At 38.5% G+C, this 20455-nt stretch overlaps 1 long non-coding RNA gene across 3 annotated transcripts in view; it reads right to left on the bottom strand.

Moving 5' to 3' along the window:
* Positions 1-445: 445 nt before the first annotated feature.
* Positions 446-20455, bottom strand: part of LOC122226111 — a 105361-nt gene continuing 85351 nt past the window's right edge. The window contains exons 1-3 of one of the 3 annotated variants that reach the window (XR_006205475.1): positions 15445-15463; positions 1017-1287; positions 446-664 (exon numbers count right to left, since the gene is read on the bottom strand). This is a non-coding gene — a long non-coding RNA (uncharacterized LOC122226111). Of the gene's footprint in view, positions 665-1016; positions 1288-13242; positions 13870-15444; positions 15464-20455 lie in introns of those variants that run through there. The other 2 variants (XR_006205473.1, XR_006205474.1) reach the window with 2 other exon arrangements.

The following is a 20455-nucleotide window of genomic DNA, read 5'->3' as shown; positions in this document are numbered from 1 at the left end:
TGTGTGTGTGTGTGTGTGTATGTGTGTGTATGCACGCTCTCTCTCTCCCCCAAATAAATAAACATTTAAAAAATAAATTAGTTTAAAAAAGAATTGGGTCAACTTTTAAAAATAAATAACATAACATAACATAACATAACATAACATAACATAACATAACACCAGTTCTTTACCTTTATCAAATACCTTTATCAAAATACCTTTATCAAAAAGGGGAGGAAAGAAGGGGAGAAGGAAGAAAGGAGGCAACAATGAAGGAAGAGGAAGGACTAAAATAAATCTAAAACTACTGAGTGGCTTATTGCTTCACCTCTTAGGATTTTTAGAACTTTAGCACTCTTTTAAGTGGCAAATCGAGAAGAGAGATCACATTTATAGGCTACTTTGTAAACCAGGTTGTACCATCAACTTTTATGCTGTAATAAAATTCCCAAGTCTCAATAGCTCATAGCAACTAGTGTTTATTTCTCACTCATACTACTTGTCCTACACAGAGTGACAATGGCTATGCTCATGATGTCTTCATTTCAGGACCCAAATTGAAGAAGAAGTTCCTATCCAGGACATCCAGAGAAAAAAGAGCAGTGGGAGATCCATGAGATACCATTTAAAGCTTCTGGGCAGCAGTGAATTCTGTTGCTCTCACTCTCATACATGGCCAAGCCTAGTAGCCAAAAGTGGGGAGAAATTATCTTTCTATATGGAATGGCAGCAAAAAACTAGAAACAATAATGCTTCTTAGATGACTTACTCATTCTACCATCTACTCACAAGTTTTTGTTTCTATCCTTAACCTGAGTAAAATACATTCTCCCGTCTCTATGAAAGATACTCCTAAATCCACTCAAATCTAGTCATAGAAAAGGCTCAATGTCTAAAAATCTTATAATATTATATGTATCAGGGCCAGATGGGGGGGTCCTTCAACCCAGAGATTACGAGCTATCTGCCTCCATTATCACACACACACACAGTAGTTGAATAAAGGACAAAATAACTACAATAAATAGTCTCACCAAAGAAGGGGAAGACAAGAGGAACACAGCAGTCACTGGCCTATAGAAATTCTGAAATTGTGGTATTCAAACTTTGCAAGCACCATGTTCCTGGGCACAGAGAATGCTCCTTGATGAAGCCCTGGGTCTGCTCCCTGGGATCTTGGTCCACTTCCTCAAAGGGTCTTGTTTCTCATGATGATTCTTGGCCACATATGGAGACAGCATTGGAAATGTGGCTTTTGGAGGACCTGTGTAGCTTTCTCAGACTGCTTCCTGTAGAAGAATCTTCCTATAGAAGATTGGGATCACAAAATTGTTTTCAATCTCAGTCATAATCTCTAACAACAATCTCTTACAAAGATGTTGGTGCCTCTTTTGGGAATACAATTCTCTCTAAAATGTAATGCACTGTTTATCTATTTGATTTCAGATGGTACCATGTTCAAGTGCAAATAGCCACATTAAGTCTTTTGGAGACCCATCTCTTCTATAACCAAATAACTTAGGACAGTGATACAACGTACAGTGCAGAATAAGACAGGAAGGCCCGATAGGTCATACGGAAGATAGAGGTGCAGTTGTCTCTTTGCAAGCCTACATGAAGTTTAGGAAAATTCTGAAAGCCTGTATATGTACAGGATCAAAATTTAGATTCCTCAACGTTGGACTGGCTCTTCCTAGGGTGTATGGTGGCCCATGCTGCCTTTCTCTGATAACTAACATTGATCCACTGCCCTGCCTCTGGCCCCTTCTCAGAGTTTGCTTCAAATGCCCTTAATGAGAGGGCAGCTGGCTAAGTCAGACTATATCCCCTGCCCAAAGTTTATTGGGTCAGGGTTAGATCCCTTAACTGAAGGGCTAATCAAATTTCTTTATGAGAATTTGGTTTGGAACTGAGAGACTCTAGCTGGAAGTTTGAACAAAGAGGCTACCACTCAAGTTTTATTATTCTGGGTTTAAACAAACTGATAGTCTTAAAAGAGAAAAAGAAAAAAAAATGAAATATATACATTGTTGGAGAAATATGTCCACTCATGGGGTCTATGATATATTCCTATTCAGAAAGTTATTCTCTACTTGAGCTATTTTAAATGGGTACCTATTATTTGCAACCAAATCATCATTCACACAAATGTTTAAACTTAAATTCAATTTCCTTCGACAAATCCTTCTTGAATTTGTGGTTCATGATACCACAAAAGAATTCTCAAAGAATAAAGAGATGAACATGACACAATAACAAGCTTTAGGGGTAATTACAAGCTTTAATAGAGGCAGGTACACAAATTCCCATGATGAAGATAATGATAGAAGTATGTAAAATACTATGGCAATTCAAAGCAAATTGTAACCACAACTGATCTGATGTATCTGGAAGTTTTTATAGAAGAAAATGGCAATTCAGATATAGTTACAGGACAGACAAAATTGAAGAGGCAGAGATGACAGAAAGCCTCAGTTGGAGTAAGTGGCACATCTAAAGGCCTGGAATAAGGAAATGGGGTATGTATTATGGAACAGCATGGAGCATTATTTGGCTAGATCATGGGAAACCTATTGAAAAGAGGAGGAAAATACCTGGAAAGGTAGTTTGGGATATTGTTACAATGGGTAGTGCATACAAATATTCATCAGCTTAACTAGATAGATAATAGAAATCCACAAAAGGAAACCCTGTAATCATTTGGACATATGATCCAGTGGCAATGCATACAGCCATTTTCAATAGGCAAGAAAAGTACAGTGAGGAGAATGAATGGTCTATTGAAAGAAATCATGATGTCTCAAATCGGACAGTCTTATTGTTAATGGGAAGGAAATGTGTATAACCGGCAAGGCATACAGTTAGAAGCTGATGAGCCATATCTGATTGGATATGAATACACAGGAAAAGGAGAACTCAAAAAGGGAAAAAGCTTTCAATTCCATCAAAGGAAATCAGGTCAAGAATAAGATGTTGGAGAGACAAGGTGTTTGGACTTGTTGAATTAAATATGCCAGTGGGACATCCAGGCTAAGGGAGCTACCTGGTCAGCCCTTGGATACCATGAAACCCTAGAATTTTAATCTAGAGAATGCTTAGAAATCATCCTGTACAAATATTTTGTTTTATAGACAAGAAAACTGAGGTCTACAATGTTTAGTGCCTTGCCCCAAATGACAAAGCTTATAAAGATAATCCAGGAAATCTGTTGATAGAGATTTGAGTGGAAATTCAAGGTTGACTGGATCACGCAAACATCCAGACTGAGCATGAAGAGCAAGCAGAAAGAGACTATATGACAACTTCCCATTTTGCCATCAGTGTGGGAAGTGTGTAAATGCTGGTCATTGGCAAGATGGAGCACCTGCTGAGTGCTAAGTACCACACTAAACACTGTGCAATGCTTCAAAAGACATGAACAATGCAGACACCATGTGCCTTAGGAAGCGCGGGGCTCTAATTGGGAGGGCAGGCTAACTCTGCAAGAGCGGACTCGCTGAGGGGTTCCACCCCAGTGTGCAAACACAGATATTGGAAGCTCTTGGCATTAAGCAAGGACGAAGTATTCTAAATGCTTCTAATCCAAAACACAGACAAAAGGAGACAACTTATTGTGTCCTAATAACAAACCAAGATTTATAATTTTGTAAATTAAATTCTACCAAGGGTCTTATTGTAAATAGTTGGAAGGGACTTGCTTTCTTCATCTAGGGCGGTTAGATTATGCTTACTGAACTTACATTCAGGAAAGTTGGTAGGATTACACATGTTCTGGGGACACCTGCACATTTTCAAATTAACAAATTGAAATTAGTGGAATAAATATCCTATGTTATCTGTTCATCTTTAGGTTTTAAGGGTGGCTAAACTATTTTGATAAGAATTTGGTATTTTTAGGGCAAAGGCAAAAAAGAAGCATCGATTATGATTAATTTTATTAATGTCTATGCATATGTTATTTAAAAATGAAATTTAAATATATTCCTTTGGGAGATTTGGCTTTGCTACATAGGTTGGTTTAAATATAAATTTATTATTAAAAAGTCTTAAATTAGAGGTGCACCCGGGTGGCTCAGTCAGTTAAGTGTCTAACTTCAGCTCAGGTCATGATCTCAGGGTTTGTAAGTTTGAGACCCCGTCGGGTTCTGTGCTGACAGCTCAGAGCCTGGAGCCTGGTTCGGATTCTGTGTCTCCCTTTCTCTCTGTCCCACCCCCACGTGCTCTCTCTCTCTTTCTCTCTCAAAAATAAACATTAAGAAAAAACTTTTAAATAGTCTTAAATTACAAATGAAAACTATTTTGAGTTATGCAGTAATAGAAGCATCCTTGAAAGATTTCAGGCAGTTCCTAGAATAACATTCAGCTTTTCCACAGTCTCCTCTGACCCTCATCTTATTTGAAAGGAATAAGGAAGACAAGATAGATACACCTGAAAAAAAATTGTCATCAGTGGTCATGTAGGCAGTCTTCCTGCGTCTTGGTGATCGGTTTGACCTATTTATATGCAAAGGAAGAATGGCCCTGTCCACTTTAATTTGGACATCTTGCTTTGACAGCTGGGATTCTGCTTTCTTTATCATTCAGTACATCCTTATTCCCAGAATTTCAGCAACATGATGAAATTTGCCTCCTCCGTAAAGCAGTCTCTCAAAGGTCCACATCAGTGGGCACAAGGGAAAACACCTCACACAACATCACTGCTGTTTGGCAGTGCGTGGGAAGCCATGTTTTCTCTCAGGGACAGAGCTTTTCAAGGCGCCCACATTTTAAGAGACACACAGATGGCGCCACTTAAGACCTGAATAAGGCATTCTTCACAGTTCCACAATGCTTTTCTTTCAGAAGCAGCTTTTCCAATCCTGCAGGTTATCAGAATGTCAAAAACGTTTGGGTCAGAAACACCTACACAAACTCTCACACAAAAAGAAAAACACAGCACAGTTTCTTGGTCAAACATATTCTAAGGCACTTTTCCTTTTTCTGATGCTAATGATTTATTTTCTGCATTGAGGAAAAAAAAACCATCCTCACATAAGTTAGTGTCAAAATATCAAGGCAGCCCTGCCAAATAGAGAATTTCCACCATGAAACATCTTTATCTTATTGCCGAAGGATTTGTAGCTACAGAATAACACTCAACATACTCCATCCAAGGTCACCTGGAGGAAAAGCAAGGAGAATTTTTTTTTCCATAAGCGTAAAAGAAATCACAATGACATATGTCCACAAAGCGGTCAGTTCAGTGTACTCAGAGGTAACAAAGAGGTAACTGGCGATTGCATTTTGGCTGTAGAACACTGATAATGCTCTTCCTCCACTCAGCATATTGATGTACGACTCACAAATCCCACAATATTAATAAAATAAAGACATGTTTTTAAAATGACTTTGTAGTATAAAATAAAATAACTGGTTTTGAAGCCAATAAAAATGAATCTAAATTCTGGCTTAGACAGATACCTGTCTTACGTAGATGTAGAATGTTGGGTAATTTATCTCTGTGAACATCAGATCCCTCACTGATATCTATGGGGCTTGTCAAACAAACATGGCACACCAATTTAGGAACCAAGGCCAAATTTGATTTGCTGGAAAGAAGGTAGCTCACAGAACCAGCTGAGAGTTTAGAGATCCACGCTTGGAAACAAAAGGAAAACAATGGAGACTGGGTGTATAAGGACACACATGTAGCCCAGGGGACTACCTGGTTAGAACCATATCAGGGTCACTGCTACCTATGAATACTGGATGGTAAGTGCTGCTTCCATGACAAATTTCCACCCATCCCTGCTTCTTTGAGGATGCTTGGTATAAAAGCCACATTCCTGCCAGAAGCTCTTCAACCTTTCTCTTTTAAGATATTGACATTTTTGAGAACAACAGATCTTCTCAATTAAGTTTATCAAACACTACTTAATTAGATTCAATCTGTGCATTTTGGGCAGAACATGATAAATGCTGGTGTTTTGTCCTCAACCCATCACTTCAGAAGGCACACAGGTGGGGTTTGTCTTATTATTGGTGATGTGAAGTTTTGAACACTTGGTTAAACTGGTGTCTGCCAGTGTTTTCCAAAATAAAATAACTTTTTTTTTTTCTCAACAATGTGTACTCTGTAGGGAGATACTTTGAGATTACATTAATACCATTTCCCAGGAAACTTTCACTTAAGAGTTTTAGTATCCACTGATAAGTTTTGGCTGAATCCATTACTACTATAATGTGTGTGAAATGCTGATTTTTCTACCTCCATTGCTTATTTTACATTTATTAATTGACATCCCATTGTAAGGAAGAACTTTCTCTTCTTATTCATTTATGTACTTGTCTGTGTGTGTGTGTGTGTGTGTGTGTGTGTGTGTGTGTGTATACATACATACATACAGTAAAACCTTGGATTGCGAGTAACTCATTTTGTGAGTGTTCTGCAAGATGAGCAAACATTTCTAATAAATTTTAACTTGATAAACAAGCAACATCTTGCAATACAAGTAGTAAGTAACACTGAATATCACATGATCACAACTGAGCCAATGGTTCTTGAAATCTGTTTTGATATATGAGTGCTTTGGATTACAAGCATTTTTCTGGAATGAATTATGCTTGCAAACCAAGGTTTTTGCTTATATATATATACATACACACACACACATAATCTCTGTGGGTTCATAGATTCTTATTTTACTCAATGGGTTATAATCCCTTACTATAATTATGGTAAGAGACTTTTTGTACATATCATACTATGTAGAAATATAATTGTTTATTGAATATAATAACTAGATTGTGGAGACACTCCCTGTTTTAAGTTAACTGACTAAAACAAGACAGATCTAGGATGTAGTTAAGGGATAATAAATAATGAATAAGACCGAAGCAGGGGGTACTAGAAGCAACCATCTGCCTGGATCCCTTTCCCAGGGAGAAGGAGGCTCTGCATGTTGGGCTACCATATGCTGGCCATGAATACAACTCTGAGCAAGATTTCAATGTGGGTCACACCATACCTAATGGCTACAGGTGTGGTAAAGAGAAGCCCAAGAGCAGGAATGCAGAAACAGTACTTCATGTACACTGTTAACAAGAAAGTAGCATGCTCCTTCAGCCAAGAATCTTCAGCTGCTGGGTGGACTGTATTCAGCACCTGATAGTGCCATTCATAAGGCAATTATGTAGAACACTTTTAATTGCCAGAGAAATGGCTGATAATGGAAAGGTGATAATCTAAAAATAGGAAAAGCCCAAATAAAACAAAGGACAAAAATGCATCTTGACAACAGTCAAGGATAAAAAAAAGAATAGACTTGAAGAAGAGAGACCATTTTTTTAAAATTAACAAATAGAGAAGAGGAAAAAAAATAAAACACAAAGCAAGCAATCCTGAAACAGCTACTAATAGAAGCCAAGAAGTGAATTCAAAGTAACACACTGGAGTGATCAGAGAGACTATAAGCCATTTCTTCCTTGAGGAGTCCTAATGAAATGTAGATGATGTGAATTATTTCTGTGACTGAGATATCAACATGGGTAGGACATCAGAAGAGGAAGAGCTACATTTCCTGCCAGTGAATGCTGAGCAGGTCCAACTAAATGGTTATCCAGACCTATCTGAAGATTTTAAAAATTTTATTCAAATATAATAATATAGGAAAATTCCCATATGATAAATTCACTGCTCAATGGACTTACACAATTGAGTATACCTGTGTAGCCAGCAGCAAATCGAGAAACAGAATATTACCAGAACTCATGCACCTAGAAGCCCGTTCTTGTATGCCTTTCAGTCACTATCTCCTTTCCCACTAAGTGTAACCTCTTAGTGTGGGCGAACCTACCTTTATTTGTATTTCAAATGAATGCAGTCATAGAGTATGTACTGTTTTGTGCCTACCTCTTTTTATCCAACATTATGTTTGTGACATTCATGCAGACTGCCTGTGTTATAGTTTCTTTATCCTCAGTGCTGTGCAATATCTTATTGTGTGAATAGACCACAATTTATTTTTCCATTCTACTGATGATGAGCATTTAAGTAAATTTCCAGTTTACAGTATTATAAATAAAGCTGCCATGAACATTGTAGGACATGTGTTTTGGTGAATATATGTACATTTCTGCTTAATGTATACTGAAAAATGGAATTATCAGACCATAGATATGCTTTAGTTGATACTGACAAACAAGGAATACACATTTCCATTCTTACCAGGTGCTTACATTTTTAAAACACAAAGGTTAATCATAATAGTTATCAGTGAATTAAGCTGCTTTCCTGGAAGTAAAAAAAAAGGCATTATGGAGTGGCATTAATTCACGTGGATTACAATAAAAACACTAACAAGCAAACATAAGTATATGGTATAAGCAAAGGTGAAAAATTCTTACTTTATAAGAGGGGTTTCCTTGAATTTACAGATTTAAAAATTCTCATATTTGTATTTCCATAAAGACTGATAGAGAGAAGGGATTCAAGAAATGTTTGCAGCTCATAAAATGTTTTAAAAAAAAAAACAAACTGTGATTTACGTTATATCATTTGCATTTCTTAATGAATGCACACATGTGCACGCGCACACACACACACACACACACACACACACACACACAAAGATTTAAAGAGACTAAAGAGAAAGAGAGAAGCTGAGGTGTCACCAAGTGGGACAACTTGCCCATGATTAAAAGAAGTGAGAACTGGGAAGTCAGATCTGTTAGGGCTTGTCAGCAAAACTCTGTCGGTCAGTAATGACACAATACTTGGCACACTGTTTGCTGAAAGAATTAATTAGTGGATTATGACCAATGACTTTGTCCCATTTGCCTCACATGGTGCTAAAGTAGCAGTTAATTCTAAGAAATTAGCAAACTCTTACAAAAGGAACATCTAGGATTTCTCTCTTCCAACCACATGGTATGAAACACAGTGGCTACCATTCACTAATTATGTTCATTGACCATCTACTCTGTGCCCAAATCATACTGAATGCTCTGATCAGTAGAATGGGATCTCAAGGAACTTTTTAAACCCATAAGAACAACACATAAGTTGACTTTTTTTTTACAACCTAGCTGTGAAAATAAACCATAATCACTAAAAAGCACAAATGAAGGTGCAGGAGTAGAAACTAAACAAGTAACCAACAGAATGAGAACTTAGAGACCCTTCATGTGCATCAGACAGCAAATGAAGTTATGTTCCAAGATGGTGAGACCCCTGTGGGTAGCACATATGGGAAAGGACTTACAAAGGAAGTAGAACTGTAATCAGCATTTGGAGGGAGGATGGAAGTTGGGTAAGTATATTTGAAAGGACATTTCAGCTAGTGACAATGTGACCAAAAGTGGGGAGGAATAGATCCATGTGGCTGTTCAAAGGACCTTGAGTTAAGACTCCTTTGTCTGGAGAGCAGGGTTGAGGCCAGTCTTGAGCACCAATTGCATAACCCAAAGCCAAGGGAAGATGACAGGCCTTGGAATGTGTGGTATTTGCATTCCTGTAGGGGTTTATGGCCCAGGCAAGCCCAGGTTTCTATGAGCATGAGAACTGTGGCAGCGTCAGGGGCACACCCATGCCTTCCACCTTTGAAAACTGATCTCAAGTGTGAAAGTTCATCCCCGCTGCTGAGAGCCTGCCATCAGGGCTGGATCTCCCAGATCTGTCACCTGATAGACACACAGTCAGCCTCCTGATCACATGCAGCTCCCGGAGTTTGGTGTGTTGGTGAGGGCAGATGTGGACACTAATAATATAGCATGAGCTATAGATGCAAACATGGAAAGACAGATTTAGCTGGGAAGCTTCTCCACCTGGGAGAGAAGGCCAAAAAACAGCCATAATAACCCTTGAATGGATCAAGAGGTATCATAAAGATTTCAAGGACAAGCCATTCCAAGTATGTGGGGGACTGAACTAGAGAGGGGAAGGAGTGATATATAAAACACCTAGTGGGAATAGAGATCCACTACCTGGGCAAAGCATGATTATTTACTTTGGAAAGAAATTATCTTGAACATTTAACAGAAGATCCATTTCAGAGTTTAACCTTACGAAATGACTGCCATTTGCAGTTAAAAGGAAAATATATAGTACCATTTATTTGCATATAGTATTGAGTACATGTTCTGAATTGCTGGAGTTGGAGAACTTAATGTTCTAACTCTGGTTGAGCAAGACAATATTTCCCTATATTTTAATATATTTCCAGTGCTATAAGCCTCATGTACAGCCAGTGTTGCTCTTATAACAAAGTTTTTTTTTGGGGGGGTTGGGGGAAGGACTCAGAATGTGAGGAGAGGAACATTAACCACAGGATATTTTCTATACTGAACAAACACACGAGACCAGACAAAACATACTTCCCTGAGACTGATCTCATAAAGATATTTAAGTTTTAGTTTAGTGGGTTTTTTGGTGGTTGCTTAACAACAGTCTATGAATCATGACTTGCAGAAAGTTAAAGTTTCTATTTTACTTGGGAAAAGTGCTTTAAAATTTCTATGGGGAATTTAAATTTTAATATTGCTACATATAGCCAAAACTTTCCCAGACTTCTGTAGCCTATGGTCAAAATGGGGTCCCACTGATATTAATGTCCCACTGTTGCTGGCTCATTACCCCCAGGTTCCTAGCTGGGGCTTAGCTTAGAGCCCTACCTGCCAATCTCCTCATGCTCTATTCCCAATGTATCTCGCACAAGGTCACCAGGACAAATCCATACACTGTAGATACTTGCTGCCTTAAGCTTACTTGAGTGGACACTTCAAACATGCCAACATCTCAATGAAAAACAGCTTTCCTGCCAGGACGCAATCTCGGGCTACTGAGGTTCATAAAATTATCAGGGTGCTAAGTTATACTGGTTTTCCTTGAACTTTCATAATGCTGAAGGTCAAATGAAAGAAAGTCATTCTCCCCAACTGTAAACCTTGAATTAACATTGTTTGGAGTCCAAGTTTGATAAATGTTTTTGTGAAAAATTTCCTCTTGGCCTCTGCCTGGAGAAAGCCCAAACATTAGTCTCTGTGATCCAAATAGGAGACAAACAAAAACCTCTCCGTTTCCTGTTTCTAACCCAGGGACCTGCACTCAAAACTTACTCTTTACAAAGTCCCAACAGCACTATCTCCCTACAGTGTACATCAACTCATGCTGGAGGTTACAGATCATTAGTTTTGCAGGCATAGCCAAACTTTCCTTTCCAGTCTAGGTATAGCCAAAATGCCCTGGGTACTTGAGAATGGATGCATCCTAGTACCTAAACCTTAACTGTTTTTAAAGTATGCACATAATTTACAATAGAGTAGAAAGAAATGTGGCTTGCTGTCCATGATATTCCCCACCTTGGGATATGTGCCTGTCATCTATGCTGAGAACAGAAACCCACCAAGGGACTTGATAATAGAACCTTCATAAGGTCCAGGACAGCAGTTCCCAGAATTCTGTCTTTTGAACAGCCTTCAGCATGACTCAGGAAACCAGTCTCTCACACCCAGTCACTGATCATTTGGTATTTTGGGCAAGAGGCCTAGCTGACCTTTTTAGCGTAGTCAGATTAGGTTTTTTTAGATTGCTCCCAGTACTACAATTCTATTCTGCTGTTAGTCTAGAGGCTTTTTGTAAAGCTCCCCCTGACCCTTGCCCCCCTTTAACATTTTTCCTTTGATACTACAGGGGAATCAAAATGCTTGCACTGGAGGGGTGTCTGGGTGGCTCAGTCAGTTAAGTGTCCGACTTCTGCTCAGGTCATGATCTCATGGTCTATGAGTTCAAGTCCCGCATTGGGCTCTGTGCTGACAGCTCAGAGCCTGGAGCCTGCTTGGGATTCTGTGTCTCCCTCTCTCTCTGCCCCTCCCCTGCTTGTGCTCTGTCTCTTTCTGTCTCTCAAAAATAAATAAACATTTAAAAAAAAATTTAAAAAAATTTTAAAATGCTTGCACTGGAAAGGGTTAAAAACAGAGCTACACAAAGATAAAGCATCAATAAACAAAAACGTTGCCAGCATAAAGCTAGTGAAATGGCCTTGGTATCTAAGGGACAATCACTTCTTTAAACATGAACAACAAGGTCCTGCCAGAAATTCAGCATCCGCATTTTTGTGGTCTCCTTTCTCATAGATTATTATCTTTGGATGCTCCATGGGTGGGTGGTCCCTTGTGTGTAATGGAGACTGTTAATTCTGCAGTAGGGCTTGACTTAAAATAACCACAGGTTTGGTCTTTTCTAGCACTTATGGCAGATTTCCTTTCCTAAACACCTCCCTGTTTTACTGAACCTCCAAAAGGAAGTTTGGAGTCCTGCTGGTAAATCTCCTCCCTTTTCAGGAGAAATTTCTAGTTAGCCATTTGAGGAGAATTAAAGCAAAGTATCAAGGCAGCAGGGCCTTCTACTTATCCTTGTTTCCTTAGTTAACAAGAGCAGACTGGTTCTGGACCACTTCTGAGGATACCAGTTCATCTTGATTGTGAGAACCATGGGAAGAACTTTAGACACTGACCTGAGTGAACTAAACTCTGGTCTTCTGAAAGTTAATGTAGACCAGACTTGGCTGTAGAACAAAATCACCACAAGCTTTTTTCTCTTATATGTACTCTCAAGGTACCATATAACTGAATTGTGAATGAGAGGTGGTTGCCTACTCTAAAACAAGGGTTTGCAAACTGCAGCCCCTGGCCCAGATTGAGGCTGCTGTCCATTTTTATAAATAAAGTTTTATTGGAATATAGCCATACCCATGTGTTTAGGTACTGTCTGTGGCTAATTTCACACTTGACCAGAGTTGAGTAGTTTTGACAGAGATCACATGCCACACAAAGTCTAAAATATTTACTTCATGTCCCTTTACAGAAAATGTGTAAAGGCTGTGGTTTTGAGAACTCTAACTTCTGAACAACATTTAGTTATGTTTATTGTGTTTAGGACAGAGTCGCCCAAGCTAATTTTCCTGGAATATTTGCTAGTTCCACAGAGTGTTACCAGATTTAACAAAGGAAAAAGAGAATGGTGGTCAAATAAATTTGGCAAATTCCAGAATAAGCCAAGTGAAACAAATGGATTTTTGGTAGCCCTTTTCAGGTCATTTAATGTGTTAATATAGATGACAAGTCTACAAAAGGGGGTTCGATTATACAGAACTTCTAAAGCCACTAGGCCTTAGCAAACCTTCTTTTTCATGGGGCATCTCACAGAGTTAGTGTTCAAGAACATACTGTGGGAAAATGACTGTTTAGAATTGGGAAATCTGATAATACTATATTAGATCATACCATGTCTTCAAGAATGCTTAACTTTAAGAAGAGTCTGTTGGCCGATGAGATAGGTAGTTAACACAGGTTCCACAATTACTCAGGGTTTATGTAAAATTTAACTCTTTCAGTAGCAGTTAGCTCCAGAATGCATTAGGGACAATGTTATGTTGACAACATCACTATGATGACATAGCAGGAAAGAACTCCATGCACAAAACTCCCACTCAAGGCAGCAACATTCTCAGGGCCTTTCTTCACCCCCCGAATTTTAGAAAAGCTAACTGTCTATGGAACAAGTGTTCGAATCACATTCCCCAGTGAATGCAGTTTCCTTCTGAGCAGCCAGTGCTTACTATGAGAAGGTTATGTGGGCGTCAAGAGGTCTAGGAAAGCCTATTTGTCCTCTGGGGGACATTGCAAGGAACAATGGAAAAGTTCCTGAATATCGGGAAATGTTTTCTCAAGATCAAGAGATGTATTGGTATGTGGGAGAGATTCCAAAGCAGCTCTACTGCCTGAAACATTTCAAATTTGACTGCTAGCTGCCAGGGCCAGTCTTATCGAAGGTCAATTTCAGTACAGTGGCACACAGTGTCCTGGGATATCTAAGTAAGGCAGCACCAGTGCAACTGTGATTATGTTTCCAAAGGCAAGTTTTTTTACCACCACACTTTTTTTTTTTTTTTTTTTTAGTTCCTACTGACATTGCCACCTGTTTGCCTAACTAAGAATGTTATTGATGAGAAGCCAGGTATTTGTTCACTGGAGTCGAGCAGGACTTGGAAACCAAAACAACTACTCCACAGTCCAAAAAGGATTTGGCAGCGCTAGAGAATGACTTCCACCTCAGAGAGTGCTAGGAACCTGCCTGCTTGCTTGCAGGAAGACTGGGCTTTCACATGGCTCATGTTTCTGCAGCCATCTAAGTCTGAGAGGGAAAGTCATCTTGCTCAGAGCTGGGCGAGGAGCAGAGAGGTTGAAAGGCAGGAAGATCACTGTTGACCTGAAACTGTAAACTTCACCAACATCACACCTTGTAAACATTAGCAAACACAGGAGACAGGCCCTGCCCAGGGATCCTTCGCCTAAAGTCTTTATCATGGTGCTCATTATATAACAGTCCTTGGCCGAATGCTACAAGAAGCATTCCTGATGATTGGCACAACTCAGCCTTTCCAGAATCAATAAACTCTGTAACACAGGACCTCAAAAACCAACAAAAGGGATTGTTTGGGAAGAACCAAAATAGAAACGTCAACAAATGCTTCTTAGCCAGATCCATTATTAATATTAATTATACTAATGACCTCTAATTTTTGAATCCAAAGCAGACCAAATTGACAGTGCATTTGTTACCTCATTAATCCTAACAGTAACCTATGAAGTAAGGATGATTAAGCCTATTTTACATAAGAGGTAACAGGCTCAGAGATTGGTTGTTTTGCCTCAGGCCATGTATGATTCAAATCCAAGTGTGTCTATTTCAAGGCCTAAAATCTGTTGCCTGTGTTTTATGTGCTGAATTTTAATTAGGTCCAACTTCCTTTCCACTAAGAATACCCTACTGTCCAGAAGCTCACAATCGACTACTTGCTATTAGAACATTCACTTAGCAAATATTTACTGAGGGCCTGCTTTATGACAGGCAACGAACTTGGTGCTAAGGATGCGACATTGAAAACGATAGCCAAACATCCCTGCAACCTTCAGTCATGTGGGGAAAGACATATGCTTAAAAATACATTCATTTCAAATTACATTGTATTACATTATATTAGAACGTACTAAGTGCTGTGAGGAAATAAGCTAGGGATGAGGGACAGGGGATGCCAGAAGAATATGAAGTCGAATAAGGGAGTTAAAGAAGGCCTCTGCAGAAGTTACCATTTGAACAAAGACCTGCAGGAGGTGAGAAAATGAGCACTGAGAATATCTAGAACAGTGATTCAGGCAGTGGGAACAGCAAGGGCAAAGGCCCTGAGGTAGAAGCATAATTAACATACTTGATCTAGAACAGGGAAGGAAGAGTGGCTGGAGATGATAAGCAGAGGAAAGAGTTGAGGCTAAAGAGATGGGCAAGGTAATGAGTTTCCTTTTGTGCTGCAGTGCACCTGTCCTCCACTATATTCTCTTCATACTGCTCTCTTCTGTACAGGTGAGTAACTTCCATTCTGCTAAGCTATCCTGGTCTATCTTTTAGCAATACAGTTAATATTTCACCTTTTTACATGTATTTTTTCTTTTTTCTTTTCTTTTCTTTTCCTTTTCCCCTTTCTTTCTCTTTCTTTCTTTTTTTCTTTCTTTCTTTCTTTCTTTCTTTCTTTCTTTCTTTCTTTCTTTCTTTCTTTCTTTCCCTTTCCTTCTTATTTTTGCCCTGGTTCCACTATCCAGTGGACATCCTAACCAGTGTGTCTGCCATTATGACAGCATACATACAAAAAATTCCAAGAATGTTATTGATTTCTCCCACCTTCACCCTCCACCTCCACGCCCCACCCCACCAACTCTTAGGACTCAACTATCTGACTTGTATTTGTGAAGGCATTGGGTATATAAATTCTGTAGGAAGTCCATGGCTTTCTGAAGAAGAGACTTATTTTCCATGATTTTTGTTTGGTGGAGTCCCTCCCCTTCCTATCATTGCTTTCTTGTTGTTGTTGTTCCCTTCCAGAAAGCAGTGAGATGTGATATGGATGGGGAGCTGCTCTACCAAACAAAAACCATAGAAAATTAGTCTGTCTTGGAAAAGTCACAGGATTTCCTCCAGAATTTAAATGCCCAATACCTCTCCCTACCTTCACCCATTTCAGAATGGTTTCTTTTTTATTTAACCTAAATTAGGTTTCTTTTTTATCTATTTTATCTTTTATCTTTTTTATCTATTTATCTTATTTATCTATTCGGTTTCTTTTTTATTTAACCTAAATTTCAGTTGATTACTGCTTTCACAGTTATGATCTGGTAGTCAGACATAGGTCTCTGAAATTAGCACACGAAAAAGGAGAAATCTCCTTTGGTAGCAGAAGTTATCCTTGCCCTGCCCATAGCCTTTAGAACTCCCAGATAACTGCCAACTGCCAACATCTGCATCTCTGTGCCTAAGGGCACCATTTCCCAGAAGTGCAAAAGTCACTCTCAGGCCAGCACAGGGCAGGAAGTAGTTATTAGGGAATTCATTCCCCCAAGAGTAGCCCTCACCTATGACTCTCAGGAGTTGCTACATAAATATGCCAGCTCCACTGCTCCACCATGGAGTTAAACTGAACTGTGGGTTTTGCAGCTCTTCCCTGCAGGATTAAACTCCATTCACTCACCTTAATAGATGGTTTAATACCTCACCTTTTACTGGTCTCTTCCTTTCCTGGTATCAGTTCCTCACTCCCTTACAGCTATTTCTCATAACTTCCAAATTAATTACTTGCATTTGAATCCTTAGCTCAGGTTTTGATCTGGAAGAATCCAAACTAAGCCATCTCACCATTAATATTTAGATTATATGTCATAGGTTACTTAAATGACACTTTTCATTTGTTGAGGGGAGTTAACTACCATTACGTTTCATCATCTAAGCTATTTGTGCCCCAAATACTGAAACCTAACCATAAAAATAAAAATGAGTCAGTAAGAATAAACCAAAGATGCTTAGATCTAGGTATGCTGTATCTATGTAGGAGATGCTGGTCAGAATGTATGTAATTTAGAATTTGTGCTCTTAAAAATGCCAGAAAGTAGAGTATTTTTTTGAAAAACTGATCAGAGTAGAAAGATAAAGATATGCAGAGCAAAATATGGAAGAAAGAACAACTTGGAACAGATAAACCTGGGTGCCTTGCCTGGATCTACAGCTTTCCAGATGGGTCATCCTGTGCAATTTAGAGAAAAAACACTGCCTCATCTAATGATTAAATCAGATAATGTGTGTAAAGTGCTTATCACAGGCCATGGTGAATCTAAAGCTCCTGAAAAGTCAGGCAGGTACTGACTTAGGCAGACAAACATTCCTGAATAATTTCCCCATGCACACCACAATGACAACTTTCCTGATGTCACACAGTTAATGGTTCTTCCTGGTTCTAATCTGTGGTTGCTCTGGGATTGCTTCCTTCCTTCCTTCCTTCCTTCCTTCCTTCCTTCCTTCCTTCCTTCCTTTTCTTTCTTTTCTAATAGGGAACTGTTCATGATTTTTCTAACAATTCTCCAGCAGTTAACTCTAATCCTGCTATGTAGTCCTGCTTCATGGGTCAACCCATGTATGGCTTCTACTTTAATCTTTCTACCTGCTGCCTCATTTCTAAGTAATTTGTTCCCCTTAATTTAATTCTATAGACATTTAAGGTTAGAAGAAAAAAAAACATTTGGAAGAAAAAACAATTCAAAAGGGACTGATGTATTTAAAATCTACCAGGATTATGTGATGATTGAGGTCATTTAATACAATGAAAGTTTTCATCTGGTTTTAGCTTTGAACTTGAGAATGTCAGATACCAAAACTATAAGCTGCTTAGGAACAGGCTGGATGAAAGAAACATTCTACTTATTTCTGAGATGCTTTCTGTAAGTATTAAACCTCAGACATTGAAATTATGTAGAACCTTCATGTTGGAAATTATAATTAGAAAGTATCATGATAAGGGCCTTTGCTGAGTTATTTATACATTTGTGATTTTTGGAACTTACCATTATTGGCTCTGGCATTGTCTGTGGAGGTGGCTGGGTTTAGCTTTCTCTTTGCATGGCTCTCAGGGGCATGAGGGTGCATGCTGAGTACATAAGGCCTTCAAGCTAACGTGCCCCTGCTCGCATCCCTTCATCCCCAACCCTGTATAATAAATTCCTTCCTTCCTCCCTTAAGAGAACCCAGGGTAACAAGTTAGGCTTGATCACTTATCCTGCCTTGAAAATCCTTTTCTACAATACATTTTGTTCTTAGGCATTTACAAGTAAATAACCCCTATGACCCTCAAGTAGAATTCTTTGTAAGTATCCTAAACTCTGTGAATATATTAGTTGGCTAGTATGGCCATAATAAAATACCACAGACGGGGGGGCTTACACAAGAAAAGTTTATTCTTCACAGTCCTGGAGGCTAGAAGACCAAACTCAAGCTGCGAGCAGCATTGCTTTCATTCTGTGGCCTCTCTCCTTGACTCACAAATGGTCGCCTTCTCATTGTGTCCTCACACAGTCGGTGTGTGTGCACACAATACACACACACACACACACACACACACACACACGTGCACACACACAACTGCCCCTGGTATCTCCTTGTACATCCTAATCTGCTCTTCTTATAAGGGCATTAGTCATATAGAATTAAGGCCCACCCTAAGGGTCTCATTTTAACTTAATTACCCCTTTAAAGTCTCTATAGAGTCACATTTTGAGGTACTGGGGGTAAGGGCTTGAACATAGGAATTTTCAGGGGACACAATTCAGTCTACACTAGTGACATTTTCTCTTTGTTGTTGTTGAGGTATAAGTGACATACAATATTAGTTTCAGGTATACAACATAATGATTGGATATTTGTATATATTGCAAAATGACCACCAAAATAAGTCTAGTGAACATTCTTCACTACACCTGGCTAACGAATTTTTTTCTTGTGGTGAGAACTTTCAAGATTTATTCTCTTAGTAACTTTCAAATATGCAATACAGTATTATTAACTGTATTTGCCATGCTGTACATTACATCCTCATAACTCATTTTATAACTGTATCTTTTGATTCCCTTCATCCTTTTGCTCACCCTTCAACTCTTATCTCATAACCACCAATCTTTTCTCTGTATCTATAAGCTTGGGTTTTTGTTTGTTTTTTTTTTTGGTTTTTGGATTCCACATATAAGTGAGATCATACAGCATTTGTCTTTGCCTGATTTATTTCACTTAGCATAATACCCTCAAAGTTCACCCATGTTGTCAGAAATGGAAAGACCATTCTTTTTTTATGACTGAACAATATTCCCTTGTGTATATTATACCACATTTTCTTTCTCCATCATCTGTTGATGGTTGTTTCCAAATCTTGGCTATTGTAAATAATGCTGCACTGAACAAGAGGATGCATATATCTTTTCAAGTTAGTGTTTTTCATTGGATAATTTTCATTGGATAATTACACAGAAGTGGAATTGCTGGATTATATGGTGGCTGTATTTTATTTTTATGAGAAACCTCCATACTGTTTTCCATAGTGGCTGCACCAACTTACATTCCTATCAATAGCATACAAGGGTTTTCTTTTTCCATATCTCTACCAATACTTGCTATTTCTTGTCTTCTTGATAATCGCCATTCTAACAGGTGTGAGGTGATACCTCATTGTGGTTTTAATTTTCATTTCCCTGGTGATTAGTGATGTTGAGTATCTTTTCATGTACCTGTTGGCCAAAATATCAGATCCTCTGCCCTTTTTTAAAATTGGCTTTTTAAACTTTTTGCTATTGAGTTGTATGAGTTCTTTATATATATTTTGGATATTAACCCCTTATCAGAGATATGATTTGCAAATATTTTCTCCAATTTAGTATGTTTCATTTTGGTGATGGTTTCCTTCTTTATGTGGAAGATTTTTAGTTTGATGTAGTCCTAGTTGTTTATTTTTGCTTTTGTTGCCTTTGTTCTTGGTGTCAAATCCAAAAAACCATCGCCAAGATGAATGTCAAGGAGCTTACTGCCTATATTTTCCTTTAGAAGTTTTAGGTTTCAGATCTCACATTCAATTCTTTAATCCATTTCTAGTTATTTTTGTTTATGCTATAAGGCAGTGCTCCAGTTTCATTTTTTTGCATATAACTGTCCAGTTTTCTCAACACCATTTTTTGGAGAGACTGTTCTTTCACCACTGTACATTCGTTCTTGGCTCCTTTATCATTAGGCAACTGACCACATATGCATGGGCTTACTTCAGGGCTCTCTATTTTATGCCAAAACCATGCTGTTTTGATTACTATAGCTTTGTGATATAGTTTGAATTCAGTAAGTGTGATGCTTTGTTTTGTTCCAGCTTTGTTCTTCTTTTTCAAGATTGCTTTGACCATTCAGGATCTTTTGTGGTTCAATACAAATTTTAGGAGTGTTCTGTTTCTGTGAAAAATGCCATTAAAATTTGATGGGGATTGCCTTGAATCTATGGTTTGCTTTGGGTCCTATCGACATTTTAATAAGATTAATTCTTCCAATCCATGAGCACAGAATATTTTTCCATTTACTTGTGTCTTCCTC

The sequence above is a fragment of the Panthera leo genome, chromosome C1 (genome assembly GCF_018350215.1).
Source record: "Panthera leo isolate Ple1 chromosome C1, P.leo_Ple1_pat1.1, whole genome shotgun sequence".
Taxonomy (NCBI): domain Eukaryota; kingdom Metazoa; phylum Chordata; class Mammalia; order Carnivora; family Felidae; genus Panthera; species Panthera leo.
This window is presented reverse-complemented; position numbering and strand designations above follow the sequence as displayed.